General features: G+C 33.5%; 4 long non-coding RNA genes across 7 annotated transcripts in view; 1 reads left to right on the forward strand and 3 right to left on the reverse strand.

The window, feature by feature from the left end:
- The window catches only part of LOC109582127 (uncharacterized), an 8,139-nt gene extending 2,469 nt beyond the window's left edge, over positions 1 to 5,670 (reverse strand). Inside the window, exons 1-2 of the long non-coding RNA XR_002184929.1 lie at positions 5,192 to 5,670; positions 5,052 to 5,147 (exon numbers count right to left, since the gene is read on the reverse strand). This is a non-coding gene — a long non-coding RNA (uncharacterized LOC109582127). The remainder of the gene's footprint in view (positions 1 to 5,051; positions 5,148 to 5,191) is intronic.
- On the forward strand, positions 3,469 to 3,683 carry LOC109582128 (uncharacterized). Its single transcript, XR_002184930.1, has 2 exons — positions 3,469 to 3,566; positions 3,627 to 3,683. It is a non-coding gene; the product is annotated as an uncharacterized LOC109582128 (long non-coding RNA).
- An 84-nt stretch (positions 5,671 to 5,754) lies between the features above and the next one.
- LOC109582129 (uncharacterized) lies at positions 5,755 to 6,650 on the reverse strand. Its single transcript, XR_002184935.1, has 2 exons — positions 6,487 to 6,650; positions 5,755 to 6,117 (listed from the first exon to the last, which is right to left on the reverse strand). It is a non-coding gene; the product is annotated as an uncharacterized LOC109582129 (long non-coding RNA).
- Positions 6,651 to 6,910: 260 nt separating this feature from the next.
- LOC105312827 (uncharacterized) lies at positions 6,911 to 15,002 on the reverse strand. 4 transcript variants are annotated; one of them, XR_002184933.1, is made up of 15 exons: positions 14,965 to 15,002; positions 13,992 to 14,072; positions 13,148 to 13,273; positions 12,944 to 13,029; positions 12,841 to 12,876; positions 12,608 to 12,701; positions 12,462 to 12,546; positions 11,202 to 11,277; positions 9,125 to 9,181; positions 9,030 to 9,080; positions 8,924 to 8,980; positions 7,868 to 7,905; positions 7,740 to 7,814; positions 7,066 to 7,139; positions 6,911 to 6,999 (listed from the first exon to the last, which is right to left on the reverse strand). It is a non-coding gene; the product is annotated as an uncharacterized LOC105312827 (long non-coding RNA). The 4 variants fall into 4 exon arrangements; XR_002184931.1 differs by having other exon boundaries at positions 9,024 to 9,080; XR_002184932.1 differs by lacking the exon at positions 9,030 to 9,080.
- Between the last annotated feature and the right edge of the window lie 862 nt (positions 15,003 to 15,864).

A 15,864-nucleotide genomic window follows, 5' to 3' on the forward strand; every position in this document is an offset into this window, starting at 1 on the left:
TGAGAGACAGCATTGAATAGACATGCTGAAGGAATATCAACTATCCTGATGACAAGTGAAACTAATACTAGTCTTGACACAAGTCCTTTTTCAAGAATCTGTGAGCTAAGAGTGTCCATCTTCCCTGCTATTCCTGTTCTTCCAGGCTGTTGTCAAGTTCATAATTATCATTACATATCATAAGTCATAACATTAATTAATAATAATTGTTTGTTTTTTAAAATAAAATAAAATAACACACTTGATAAAACAGTAACATGTAAAATCAATACCTTCTTTTAGCTGGAAACCTCCACTAGAGTATTGCAGTAAGTCGATTCCAAGCATAGCTTGGTAAAAAATAACTTGCTTCTTCCAGAGCTGCAGATCTGAGCATGCGCGACCACACCCAAATTTTGGAGCACATGGCAAGCTTCTTTAATTAACAAAATGGCGGCATGTAGCTAAGATGGCTCGATCCAGCAGTCACAGTATCACTTTTTCTTACTTGAAGAATAATCTGGTGGGACATGGACCTGCGCATAGACTGTTGGAGTAGATTGGTGTAAGAATTATTCTTGTAGCACCAACTGATACTGAGATACACACCGACAACTGGATTGACAGGACTTGATGATGAAGAAGATGATGAAGATGAAAAAAGGTGGCTGAACAAAACGGCCGGTTCGCCGATTTTTGACTTTTCGCTTAGACAAGGTCTAGAGCCACGGTAGTTGTACCATTGGAGTCCTCTGGTCAAGATAAGGTCCTCTATAAAATCTGGTAAGCATAGGAGCTCGTTTTCCAGGTATAGCAAGGCTGCAAAAGTCGTGGCAGCCATTTTGTTTGGGGGTGAATCCTACTTAGTAACGCTACCGCGTTACTAATAATGGTGTGACTAGGCACATTATACACATTATACAATTTGACCTATCTATATAGGCAGAAATTAGTGCCAAGCACTATTTTGTCCCCAAAATACTATAAGGAAGAATTAGTGCCTGGCTGCCTGCTGCACTATTTTGTCCCTACAATACTATAGGGAAGAATCAGTGCATTCTGCACTATTTTGTCCTACAATATAGAATTAGTGCGTTGTGCAATTTTTTGTCACAATTAAAGTAAATGGGGGCAAAATAGTGCAGCAGGCACTAATTTGTCCTTATAGTACTTTAGGGAAGAATCAGTGCTTGCTGCACTTTTTTGTCCCTACAATATTACAGGTAAGAATTAGTGACAGCTGCACTATTTTACCCGTATTTAATTTGGGGGAATTTATTTCTAAAACAAAATACATGATATTCACATAATTATACATTTGCCAAGGCCATATCTATAAAGATAAGTTTGATTTGATAGAGGGAGATGTGTGTGTTTAAGATAATTTTAATGGAATGATGATGCTTTTGAAATTACTGAGATTATTTATCATTCAATTTGTGAAGAACCTAAATAACTCCGTTTTTTATGGTCTACATGTGTACTACCATAATTATAGTATCACTATCATTGAAAAATAAATAACTGATTTTAAATTTTACTTTTTGTTAATTTAAAGACTTAAATATATGTCATGCATTGTATATTATTTGTACTAAAACAAAAGGCACTCATGTCTTTAAAAAGTGCTAAACAGATAATGAAATGGTGTGAAGTGACATTACAATAGTGAAAGGAAGGGATAGTTTTGTGGCTAGAAAAGGAACATGGAGATATTTCTTTGCTACAGGAGAATGATTCTACTATGTTGATACTTTACCATCTTTTTCTATTCAAGATACCATCCTTAATAAATGCTAGGAAGAATTTGACAACTGCAGTGACAATTGTGAAGACCGTAAACTGCCAAATTGTGTGAAGTGTTCATCATTGAGACATAAAAATGTTAACAGAAGTGGCCACAATATAAAACCTTTTAACAATAAAGCCATAGATAGCTGCTTTGAAGGTATTTATAATTATTGAATTTTGTGATTTTTAAAATGAAACTTGTTTAGAACTCAACCCAAGTTTTGATCACAATCATTTAGTTATTCAAAGCCTAGTAGCAAAACATTTAATGCTCTCAAGTATTCATAAATGGCAGATGAATGCAATTAAAAACGCTATCAAAGGGAAAGACAGCTTATAGTTTAACCAACTGGCACAGGAAAATTAATGTGCTATGTTATTTTACCATTACTTACTGGAAAGTTGGCCATTGTTATTTCATCGACAATATGTCTCATGTGTGATCAAGTATGTAGCATGGTGTTTCTGCTACGTTCCTCGGTTCTGCTCAAAAGCACAACATATTAAATAACCTGTAAAAATATACTCTTGTTTAGAATCTTTCTATGACAAGCAACAGCAACCATGACAAATTTTTCTATCAATTGCCAGAAACAAAGAAACATGTCTCATTGTAGTGGATGAAGCTCATCCCATAAATTGTTGTAAATCATTCAGGTATGCTACACAGTCAACTCATTAGCTATTACCCTATAGCTGGTTTATTTCATGTGGAAATAATTTTGCGTAGGCCCATATCACCAAATAAGGATTAGCAAAATTTCAATTAGAGGCCATGATATAACAAGCATTACTACACACTCACACACACTTAAATATACACACTAGTAATTACCATATACTATATGGGCACAAAAATGCCTCTGTAAGATCATGAAAGTGCTTCTTGCAAAAAAGCTGCCAAAAACTTTCTGTCCAAAAATCATCTATACAATAATTATATGGCTACAAAAAGTTGAAATTTCTAATTTTAACTTATTGTTTTATTAGAACTGAATATAGACTGCTTTTGCATCTAAAGTCTCATTTTCCTGGTATATCATTAATGGCATTAACAGCAACTGCCACTTCAAAAAGTTAAGGAAAAAATTGTCAATGATGATAGAACCAATACTCAAAACTTCAATGGTAAACAAGAGAAATATTTCACTCCATGATGAAGAGTTAAAGAAATTGACATTTTATATTATGCTATGTCATTTCAACCGGTACTACAGACTACTACACATCTATTGCTGACTATCTTGCTGAAGTAGTTGGTAACAATCGCTCCATTGTGTATATACTAACTTTGTTAAAGATGTTGGAGCTTTGGCAATTGCTTTAAAAGGAAAAGGAATAAATAGTAGTAGCTATCATGGCAAAAATTTATCTAGCCATGACAAATTGTAGATAATTGAGGATCAGTGTTTTGATGACTCTGACACACAAGCAAGTGTATTAAGCATTAATTCTGTGTATGATAACAAATTTATGTATATTTATAGCTAATGGTGTGCACTTCTGCACCTGGAATGGGTATAGATGTTCCTAATATAGACTTGGTTGTTAAACTTGGTTGCTCACATACAGCACATTTGACGAATTAGTCCAACAGTTTGGAAGGGCTGGAAGACATGGCAGAAAGGCAAAGGGTATTGAATGCTATGAAATTTATGTGATGCAACATAATTTTGGTACAGGTCTTTTTTTTGTGAAGATAACCTCTAGCATACTTTATTTTGGGGTAAAGATACATTGTGTAAGTCATATGATGAGAAAAAACTGCAGTTATCAAAATTTCAAGATGTTTGTAGGTACATGTATATCATTTTTATTACCGTGTGCCATCAATTTTATGTTATACCCATATACAGGTATGCTTTTGCTCATCATCATTGACGAGATACCAGCTAGTCCTGTAAACTACTGGATAAAAGAATTAAATCTTCAGGAAAATGATTGTTTACAGCTAGAAGGAACCCATCACCTTTCAGACAAGCATGTCATAGCTACTGCTAAACTACTGTCAAAACTATTCCCAGACATGCCAATGATTCAGTCGTGTTTGTATACTCAGAAACTAAGTCTCATTCAGCTGGCTACAAATGATTCATTATTTTTCCACAACTTCGGGGACCATTGGGTTACTAGTCATTTTATGGATGGCATTGCTTTTCTTTATGACTCCTTCTACACAGAGATCATTCACTCAGAGTTAAAGAAGCAGCTCATTGCCCTCTATGGATCTGCTATGGTAAAAGTACCGTGGTTGGTGAAGCAAAAGGTGATAAGGAATGTGCCTGCTTTGCAGTAGCATACGCAGTATCTATTCTTTATGGAAATGATCCTGCTAACAATATATTCGATCAGTCACACATGAGACAACACATGATTGAATGTCTCAAAAACATATTTTACATGCCATTCCCATCTATGACATGAAAATCATGATGCAATGTATCAGAATATGTTACCGAACTACATTGATTATTACAAACAAGTTAACAAATGTATATTATTTAATGTTCAAAGTTGTTGTATTGGTCTATGTAGCTAATTATACTTGCAAAATGCATGGTGGAATGCTAAAGGTGACCAGATAAATGTTGCGTAGCTATCCCATTTTGCAGGAAATTTTGGAGGGAGTTGAATTCGGCAAGTTACTATATATTGGTAATTGGCAAATTTTAATTTGGCAAATTTGTGGTCACATACCATTGAGCATGCATATAATGGCTTGAAATGGTGGATTTTATTTTGGAGTTTTGCTATCAAAATGCCATGTTCACCAACTTCAATTCCCTCCAAAATTTTCCACTACAGTATATGAGGGAAACAAAGTGCTGTTACATTTTGAAAAAAAGTGCAGAGGGCACAAATTCTTCCCCATAGTATTATAGAGACAAAGTAGTGCAGCAAGCATTAATTCTTCCCTTAAGTATTGTAGGAACAAAACAGTGCAGCAGGCACTAATTCTTCTCTATAGTGTTGTAGGGACAAAATAGGACTTGGTACTAATTTCTGCCTACATAGATAGGTCAAATTGTATATGTGTATAATAGTGCCTAGTGACACCATTATGTAGTACTACTTCATCTCATAACAAGACTTTTCCTTCAATTCCACTTAAGATGATTGACAATGAGCCACAACTCTCGTTATTGCCCTCACCGACGCCATAGGCGTATAGGAAAGGGTACTGCTCTCCTTAATTACATGTACTTCCCCTGCAACTCTTCTATAGACCATTCCCATCGACTAGCTATGCTTAACTAACACAGAGTTACATGAAATCATACCTTTTCCCAACTTTTCTTTCCCAAATGATGAAATCTTTCTTTTCTTAGGGTCCTCCTGTCAACTTTTCCTGTCTTAGCTCGTGTCTTTGGCATCTTCTATAGATACATCATACATCTTTGTTAGAAACATTCAATTCTACCTCAATTATTAAACAAGGTCCAACAAAAGTAACTTGGATAAAACTGCGATACACAGTTAAAGTGAACAGTCAACAGTCTTATAGCCGCACCTACTCAAATTAATTGCATTATAGATAACAAACAGGAAGTGATATTGATGTGCCATATGCTCTTGACGCCAAATATGACTCATAGAGCATATGATGAATAATCTACACATGTGAATAAGCATGGCCATTAGCAATGAAGACTGATAGTGAGGAGTTGCACTTCATTTAGAGCCAAGTTCTCAGTTGGATGAGCTCCAGGTGAATACTTCTACCACCAAGTAGGTCAAATCACACATTTATTTTGTGATGAAGTCAAAAGGGGATAAAACAAAAGCTCTAGAGACTATTGTGTATTACATCAAACATAAGATATTATTTTATATGCCTATAATAATAATTTTAGTCATAATTTAGGTTCAACAGATGCTTTTTGCCATCTATATATACAAAGTTTTATCATCACCTTCACTCTTTCAGAACAAAATTCATCGTGTGCAAAGTTAGCGTATTCCCTTCCTGCTTCTCACTTAATCATGTGAGACTAAATTATCATAAACTTTAATTCATAACAAAGTAATCATTTTCATGGAGACTGTAATAATATTCATTAATGCAATATTATATTTATAGCAAAACATTAATGCTGTCACTTGCTCGCAAAAGCTACAATAAATAGAATTATCAATAAAAACAAAACTGCATTTAGTAATGGAAAAATAGCAGTGCTATCTGGTAGAATCAATAATGGCAAGTTTCCTACTCGCTTATTTGTTGAAATCCATGCTTCACTTAAGCTGCCATACACCAGGAAAACGAGAACATCAACTTCCATTGCTACCGAGTCTGGAATGAGAGAAGGAAGATAAAATTACCTAATTACTAGAACAAGTAAGTTTCTAAAGAATAAAAAGATATGCACAAAATATTTGAAGTTCAATGCATAATTGATAAACAGTGCATGGTAAAAATTTAAAAGCAGCACAAGCGGTACAACATTTTAATTCCTTTTAAGTTTCGGTATTTATAATTTAAAGACAGACATTACTGTATAGCCGGTAATTTTCGTGGGTTGCAAAGTTCATGGATTTCGCGGATTCCTTATTGATTCACGAAAATTAATTTAATACGGTACCTGCATGGTACACGTGGTAGAATTCACGAAATTAAAATCCGCGAATTGGATTGTTAGTAGATTTTGTGAAATACAGGACCCAAAAATTACCAGCCATACGGTATTATATGTACATGTATTAGAAAAGGCTTACTGATACTGCATTGTGTCCATTCAACAGGTACAATGGATAACAAACAGTAGTCCCCCAACTCAACAGTCAACAATCAAATGATTAACACATGTCAGGCTGAGGTTGTCCTTGCCTGTAGCCAATCTATGATAAAACAGTCAAAAAATTATAGCTACATGTACATGACATCAACTAACTTTAACACAAGCATCCGTGACAACAAGACGCACCTAAAAGTGTTCAAATTAAGTTGTTAGTACTTGTACTTTACCGAAAATATCAATAAATGACTTTAAAATACACAAATCCTGATATACAAGGGAGTGGTGACCCTGTCCCGTCCAACAAAGATCAGGAACTGGTTCGTCACTACAAGACGCACCTAAAAGTGTTCAAATTAAGTTGGTAATACTTGTACTTTACGGTATATATCCATTAATGCCATTAAAATACACAAATCCTGATATACAAGGGAGTGGTGACCCTGTCCCGTCCAACAAAGATCAGGAACTGGTCCGTCACTACAAGACGCACCTAAAAGTGTTCAAATTAAGTTGGTAGTACTAGTACTTTATCGTAAATATCAATAAATCACTTTACCATTTTAGGTTGTAGACATTGATCCATTCAGTTACTCCTGGCTCACAAGGATGAATTACAATAGCATCATATATCTACATGTACACACAGTATGTTATACAGTTGTATCAATTAAAGATGAAAAATTACTTAATGATCATGTACATGTACATTGTACAACATGTAAATGCAAATTTCTGGAATTCAAGAAACAAAAGTAGTAAAATTACATACCGTACATTTGAAATGAAGAACTACACATCCTGTATGCACATGTACATGTACATAGGTATCAAGCAGGCTTAAATAATTATTTGAGTGTGGTCAAATGCTTAAATAGTACTACAATAGAGTACTCGTACTCATACTCAATACAATTTGCAAAAATGAGGGACTTGTACTTGTACTCATTTTAAAATTTTAACAGGTACATGTAATGTACTTAAATACTTCTTAGAGTACATGTACTTTGCCCCAAGCCCGGTAGCAAGTAGAAATTTAGGCAAATAAAATTTTACCTATAAACCAAAACCTTAACTTAAGACGTTGGCATGGTAAAACATTTGTAAAAAATTATTAATTTCCGAACCTTCATTTTTAAAAAGCAACTTGCCCAAAATATCTATTCCAATCTACATGCATCTACTATGTACGACATACATGTTACATGTAGCTACACAATATATCATCATTACCTGCCACGAGTCTCTGTGAACAACAAGAGCTAGTAAGAAGTCTGCAATTAAGTCAATGAGAATGGACTGGAAGACCTAAATAGATCAGTCAACTCCTTTATCTCAATAATAGTGTGAATCAATCTTACCTTTAATGTACCATCAACTGTAACGGCTATCTCTGCATCTGTAATGTGAGTAAGAAAGAGGAGACAAAAGTGTTATAAGTGTAAAAACAAACCCAATTTATGGCCTATTAATATTAAATTAGTGTCATGTCTTCAGAAGAATTACTGTACGTGTTATCATTTTGAAAAATGTGATGTAGTATTAACACAACATACAAAACTACATATTACATGTACATATATGTCTTGGTGTAGCCATTGACAAAAGGTCTCAGAAAAGCTCATAAACATAATTGTAGACTGATCAAAATTACATGAATGCAGTAGAAAATAGACAAAAAATATTAAAAGTACTAATTATTAAATTGGGTACCTCTAACCACAGAATAGAGGCCCAACATGTACATGTATGTCTGTCTGTCAGCAGTTAATCAACAGAACAGGTGACTGTATAAAACGTGCATTGTTTCACAAGTATACACTACAAACAATGTTGGCTACACAATTAATCACATTAAAAATTTCATAGATGTACATGTGTATAGCAAATAAATTATAATAATTGCAAATAACAATTTCACTTTTTTGTTATAAAAAAATAATAATAGATTGCACACACTATTAGGAAAACCTCAGACATTGAGTTGAGGTTGTACAAATTAACATTACAGTCATTTAGTTTATCATTACTAGCTTTCAAATAAGAATAAGACATGAACAAGAAAAACACACAAAAAGACAGAAATAAAACAGAGAACATTCATGAAGGTGAGAGATAAGGGCCCTGGGTAGACCTTATCATGCAAAATAAAGGGCAACTATTGCTATATTACTTTGCAGTTTCATGAGATGGCAAAGTATAGTGTACCTAGATAAAACAAGTGCCACAAAATGGGTGGTGCCAATCATTAATAGAACTTTTACTCAGTTAGCTTAAACTTTAAACGTAACAATTTTCTCAAACACACACACTCTCTTTTGCCCTGATATTATTTTGAGCTATTGGTACTAGCTGCATACCTCATTCCACACAGCTCGAGACATGCACTTACTCACTGCTAGCATAAAAGAACTTACTATTACGTGTAGCTGTTTCTCTTCTTACAGCTCTAGTATCACCATCAGTTGCTTCTCCTAGTAACAATAGATACACTTACTGCTAGCGTAAAGAACTTACTATTACGTGTAGCTGTTCCTCTTCTTACAGCTATAGTATCACCATCAGTTACTTCTCCTAGTAACAATAGATACACTTACTGCTAGCTTAAAAGAACTCACTATTACGTGTAGCTGTTCCTCTTCCTACAGGTCTAGTCTCACCATCAGTTGCTTCTCCTAGTAACAATAGATACAGTTGTAGTGAACTCATGACATCACATCTCATGCATATTCATGATATCTCTTAATATATATTGCATGTTGTGTTTTAAAATTGATCAGTGTTTGAGTGTCAAGTCAACTCGAGGTAAATGTGAGCGCTCTATGGCAAGCAGCATATCTGCTTCCCTATCACTAGCTGCAACACACATATACTCATACGTTAAATTGGTGACCCGGACGGCCCTGTCCACTCACTGCTGCTAAAAAAGTGTGCTAAAAAAGTAATTTTTGCTGCTAAAAAAGTAACAAAACGCAAACCTAAAGCAGTAAAGACAATAGCCAATTATTTATGACCATGTGGATGTTACTATTAAAATAACAAAATTTGTAGTTCGTATTGCCAGATAGTTGAGATAAATCTGTGAATTAAAAGAACAAAAATGAACCCAATTTAAGCACTATTAATATTAATTTGATCAAAAAATATGTTGTAATGTCTTACAAGAGTTACTAAATGTCATTTTTTAATTATGTAATGTAGTAAATTTACAATTAACCTATTAAACTATATACTATATCTTGGTATAGTCATTGACAAAAGGTCTCAGAAAGCTCAAAAACTAAAACTATCCAAATTGTAAACTAATTTTCACAAATGAAAATTACATGAATGTATTAGAACAAAGCCACAAAATATTAAAGAGTACAAATTTTTACGTTGAGTACTCTCTAACTACAGTAGTGGCCCTACTTGTACATGTATGCCTGAACACATTAATTAACTCATGCAAAAGAAGTGGTGACTGCATAAAACGTGTATTGTTTCACAAGTATACACTTTCAGTCAGAGATTGACTACACAATACGGATCTGATTTATCACAGCAATTTACATTAAAAATTAAATATAACATGAATTAATAATTGCATAGTATTAAGAAAACAATTTTTTGTGATAAAAATATTAATAATAGATGTGACAGTGCACACGATTTTAGAAAGACCTTAGACTTTGCTTTGAGGTTTTAAAAATTAACATTACTTTTACGGCAATTGAGCAAAGCCCACTACGACGAGAAAGATGTTGTCTGTACGGGGATAGGGTCGTCCAACTAATACTAAAGTTAAGTAGCCTAATCTTCATTAAAAGTGGGTGTGGTCACAATGAATTAAAATGGCGGCTATCAGCAAGTCTGGGCTTATTTGCAGCAAATGCTCAGCAAGATTAGACTAAACTGAGTCCAAATACTTCGCTAGCAGTAAGATGGGTCATAAAGCACAACAATAGAGTGGCTCAGGGGCTGAGCCCTTCAATGTTTTACATTCTTCTACTTTGGTTTATCATTACTAGCTTTTGAAAAAGAATAACACATAAAGCTCCAATTTCATAACAATTACTTGTTGATTTGTGCATAAAATAAGACCAAATGAGAGTTTAATTTTATCTGATAAAAATTAAACAGACATAACACAGAAAGAACAAAAATACACAAAAAAGAAAGAGAGAAATAAAACAGATTAATGAACTATAAGGATTATATAAAGTCTAGGACTGTAGGAGAAGATATGTACATGTACATGTAACCAAACACTCTCATCTTTATTACAATGGTACATACAACACAATCACACAATGGTACATACAACGGTACTCTCAAACATCACACACATACCACCACATTTACAAAATACAGAAAAACAAAAAAAAGCAAAAATTATTAATCATATGTACAAGTCAACAACGAGAAATAAAAGGCAGTTATTAGAGTAGGCCACGTTAATGTAAAATGTACTAATTCAATATCAATCATCACAAAGTGTTGTCTGCTACAACATTTCTCTAAAGAATATTGTGTGCTACGACTGGTATCACCTGCATGTGTGTGTTACAGTAACTGTATTAAATGCTAGGTGTGAGAATGGCAGGAGTGTTATTAAAACTGAAAATAACAAACAATCTTGTACATGTACATGTAGAAGCAGAATCTATAAATGTACATGCATACTTTAATCATTACCAGTTACTACTAACTCACAGTTAATGATGACTCTGCACTGCTAAACGATTAGATGATGTAACATTCAAATAACTGGCAAGAAAATTTAGGCAACCTACAGTAGATAAGGGAGGAGCATAAGTGTACATGTTCAAATCAGAGTAGACTCAGAACAACTCATTTCCACCAAAATATGTCGCCATATAATGTGTATGGTAATAATAAATGTTAATTTTAGTTAGAATCGACTGACATGTAGGCTATTTCAAAGTTAACTATGTACATGTACAAGAATATTAAAGATAGGGTAATACTGATAGGATTTACCAGTATGAGTAGTGACAGCAAATAAATTGATTACTATTAGAAAAGGCTCTAGAATGATCTATTTATTCATGCAAGTTGCAAATGCAAGCCTGTGTCACTACATATTGTCATAATAGTGTTGAATAAAGTGAGAAGTATTGTATATAGTGTCAGTGCAAGTGCATGCCACAAACATAAACTGAGTGTCATAGTGTGAATGAACAGCAAAATTTATTTCAGGCTAAATGAGATAAATTTCATCAAAATTATAATTATTAGAAAATGATGAATTCAACAAAGTTTGACTAAAAGGCATATTAAATGTATACATGTAGACACCATGGAATGCATGTGATTATTAAGCCACAGCTTAGGCAAGCCTTGTATGACTTGTTGGATTGATTCATTTATTTATTTTGAGCATTAGGGTGCATAGCATACACATGCAAGGTAAAAGATGTAGGACATGTACACTTAAGGGCGTGAGTGGAGGGAAAACAATTATATAATAAAATCAAGCTGACTTGTATCTGCAAAAGCATTGCACAGCTGAAAGCTGTACCATGCCATAGTCAGCTTTGTCCTTTAATTTATATCACACATAAAATTACATGCCATATTCAATAATTTTACTACGTAAAAATTAGATCACAAAATTTTGAAACCTAAATTTCTACCACATTAATTTCATACTATGGTGACGGCATTAACATAAATTTTTGAGTGTGCAATATTGGTACCTGTAATATCTGATACAGTAGTATGTATAACTATATACAAAGATCAAGTGTTTATAATAATTAGCTCAGGCTACTGATATTCGCATCATGTGTGAATTTGGGTGTTTACAAGTAGTTACACTTGGCATTGCTATTAATTTTTTCTTTTTCGAAACAATAATTATTTATATTTTATGAAGACAACATATGAACAAGATAATTTCGGTAAAAAACTTTAATTAACCATTGGCAATAGTTAGCTAACTACACTTACAGTCTGCTCATAAGAGACTTGCTTTTCAGTGATATACCTCACGTTTTTTAAAAGACTGAACAGTACGTGCATGATCTGGGCCAAACTAAATGTGAGAGAAAACAGTTAAGAAACCTAGATGGCCTGGCATTAACATTACTGCATACTTTAGTCCTATAGATATTGTATGCTTTTCTCTTATTTTGCTTAGCTTCAGCAAATGCTCCAATGTGAGTCAATGAGTTGGCAAGAAGATGATGACTAGAGAAGAGAGGGAGGGAGGTAGAGAAAGAGGGATGGAGAGAGAGGGAAAGAGAGAGGGGGGAGGGAAGGAGGAGGCAAAACAATGAGAAAACGATAAGATAAGATGTACATGTACATGTATCTTATCATTACTAACATTGTGGCTACAGTAATTGATTGACTTCCATGAAACCTAATGAACAGATACAAGAACAAACATAGCCAGCCTTAATTCTCTTGATTTGTATATACTAGCTCACTTGTTTTGTAATCTAAGAGCACTTTCCAGATATGCCTGACTTTCTTCATAATGACCAGCATTACTCAGTAGTAAACCAATGTAAAACTACTCAATGTAATTAAAATAAATAATAACAGTTATGATACAAAATTTACAATACTTTTAAACAATACATGTACATGTGTATGATGAAACAAGAGAACATTGATAAAACAATACTTACATCAACATTAGACATTTCAGGATGATCCTCACCATGTCTTAACATTATTAGATACCTAACTCTATACAGTAATCTCAACGCCACAACATTCCTCTCAGCCCCACAGCAATACTAAGCCAAATGGAACTATATAAAGAAAAAAATCAGTGGTGGGCTTAGTTGTTGAAATTATCATGATCATGGTTTTCCGCAGGATTTTGACATAATGCTCTCAGTGAATTTCTAAAGTTGTTCCAAATGTTGATAAAATATTTCACAATGTATTTTCCCAAAATTTAATCAAACATTGCAAAGGTAAAATTTTTATTAAACTTTGTGATACATATAGAAGTTCTAATACTGTGTAAAAATTTTAAGCAGACTCTAGTCAAAATTTGGATTTTTATAAATTTTAAAACTTGCTTTAAAATTGGATCAAAGACATGGTACATGGTATTTGGCCAGAATTTGCCAAAAACAACTTAGGAGAAAATTCTCTGTGTTTATAATTTTCTCATAACATGTCCATATGTTGTACAGAAAGTTGAAGCTCATTCTAATCAAATTCAGATTTTCATTAATTTTTAAATTTTGCTAAAAAAGGGGCCAATACCAAAGAATTTGGTTTTTGACCAAATTTTGCCAAAAATTGCTCAAGAGACATGTTTCTGATACATATACATGTCCTAATGATGTTCCAAAGTTTGAGCTCATTCCAATCAAATTTGAATTTTTTATGAATTTCAAAGGCTTGTCAGCTCAATAAAGCATGCCTTTTAGCTCACTTAGCATGCATTGTGGGGAACTAATAGTGCGATAAATTTATAATAAATATTGTGTGTGTGGCCAGTTATTAATAACTAACATAGGCTGATATAGAGCTGCAGTGGTCCACTCCTAGTAGTCTCTCATACATAATGACAGTTTTGTGCTGATATGATATTGCCTGAAGATGAAAAAAGAGAGAGATTAAATGTAGCAAGTCAATTTAAAATTAAATTTCAATTGAGTAAATAATTAATTGCTACCTTGTAAAGAAATTAAAATATTAATAAAGTTTTAAAGCGTTTTGAACTAAAGTCTGTTGAGTTTCATTTGACTTAGTGATTTTGAACGACCTGGGGGTGTAGTCCCCTTGTCGTTCCTACATGTATAATTGATTTCACCCACATGCGATGCTTGCATATTTGTATGTCCACACTTACATTTCTTTTATACATGTTGTATTGGAGAAATAAGAAAATTCATAAGCCTTAGCAAACACCCTCCCACGCTCCTTTAAGTAGTCAGAGCAAACAAAATGGTGGCTTACACATAGGACAAAGTTATAAGTTTTTAAGCAAAAGAACATATGTACAGTCTCAAGACCTTTCAGGATTAGAAGGTAGAGAAAACATCTTTAAGTTTTAATAAGAACCCAGCTGTACATGCATGGTGGTGAAATCAATTATAGTAATACTTTTACACTGTTATAATAACTTTTGATAATCCAGGAATTTAGAAATTTTGTTTGTGCCATTAGAATTGCTAGGTCCTTCCAGTCCTTAGAAAAGAACAGATCAAAATGACAAGGCCTTAGCCTTTTTTGGATGTCCCTCTATAATCTCAATGACATACATGTACCTTGACCAAAATTACGCAGCTAGAACAGCCAAATCAAATTCAGCTTTTATTAAAAATTGATAACAACCAGGGATCAGGTGAAAGTGGGTAAACTTTAGATTATGCATAACATCTTAACTTGGTATCAGTCATTTCAACTAAACTACAAGTACAACCAGTCAATACATTAACATGTACATGGCATGCACATACATGTAGTTACATGCACCACTTACTAGTTTACTGTCTCCTAGAGCATGATGAATTCGTGCAATAACTCCATATATAATAATACAATGGAATATATAAGTACTTAAATGACACCACTCACTTATAACAGTTTGCTATGTTGACATGTAGTGGCCCAAAGACTTGAGCAAACAATTGCACAGCTCCAGATAGATAGTCAAGAGCAACTTCAATATTACCAGACTGCAACTGAACCTGAGCCAACTCATACAAACCAGAGGCTTCAAGAGGCTTGGGGGATTGAGGGAAAGAAAATTTAAGATAAAAAGAAAATTAGAAATACATTAAAATTGTTGAAGACTGAAGTACACATACATGTAAAAGACATAATATACCATCGATCTGAAAATTTTTCACTGTGATTTTAATTTCACTGGATTAGAATTCCAAAAAAAATTAGATCACCTACATAATTATATGCCACATTCAATAATACATGACACAGTCTTATTTGGTAAAATTAAATAACAGCATTATTTAAAAACACAAAAGTTTCTACCACATAAATTCCCTAAACTACGGTATATATTGTGTAGCAAAAGTGACAGTACAAAGCAGTAATAAATGTGACCATAATTGACAAAAGGTACCTTATGGCGGGTAGTGAAATTTGTCTTTATAGCTAAAAAAATCATCTTCCTGAGCTCCATTTATCATAAAATTACTCCACAGGATGCAAAAGTTGCTATCTAACTTTTAGAAACAATTTTAGTTTAACAGAGCACTCACAGGTTGATATTTTTCATTATAATGATGAATTTTCAAATCCGCCATAAGGTACCTTTTGTCAATTATGGTCACAAATGAAGTTTTGTCTCACTTTAAAATCAGTGTGCTTAACAACAGGTACAATACAGGCAAAATCACCTTCATTCAATGGAGCAGTC

This window comes from Amphimedon queenslandica, unplaced genomic scaffold, assembly GCF_000090795.2.
Source record: "Amphimedon queenslandica unplaced genomic scaffold, v1.1 AMPQUscaffold_13400, whole genome shotgun sequence".
In the NCBI taxonomy this organism is placed as follows: Eukaryota; Metazoa; Porifera; class Demospongiae; order Haplosclerida; family Niphatidae; genus Amphimedon; species Amphimedon queenslandica.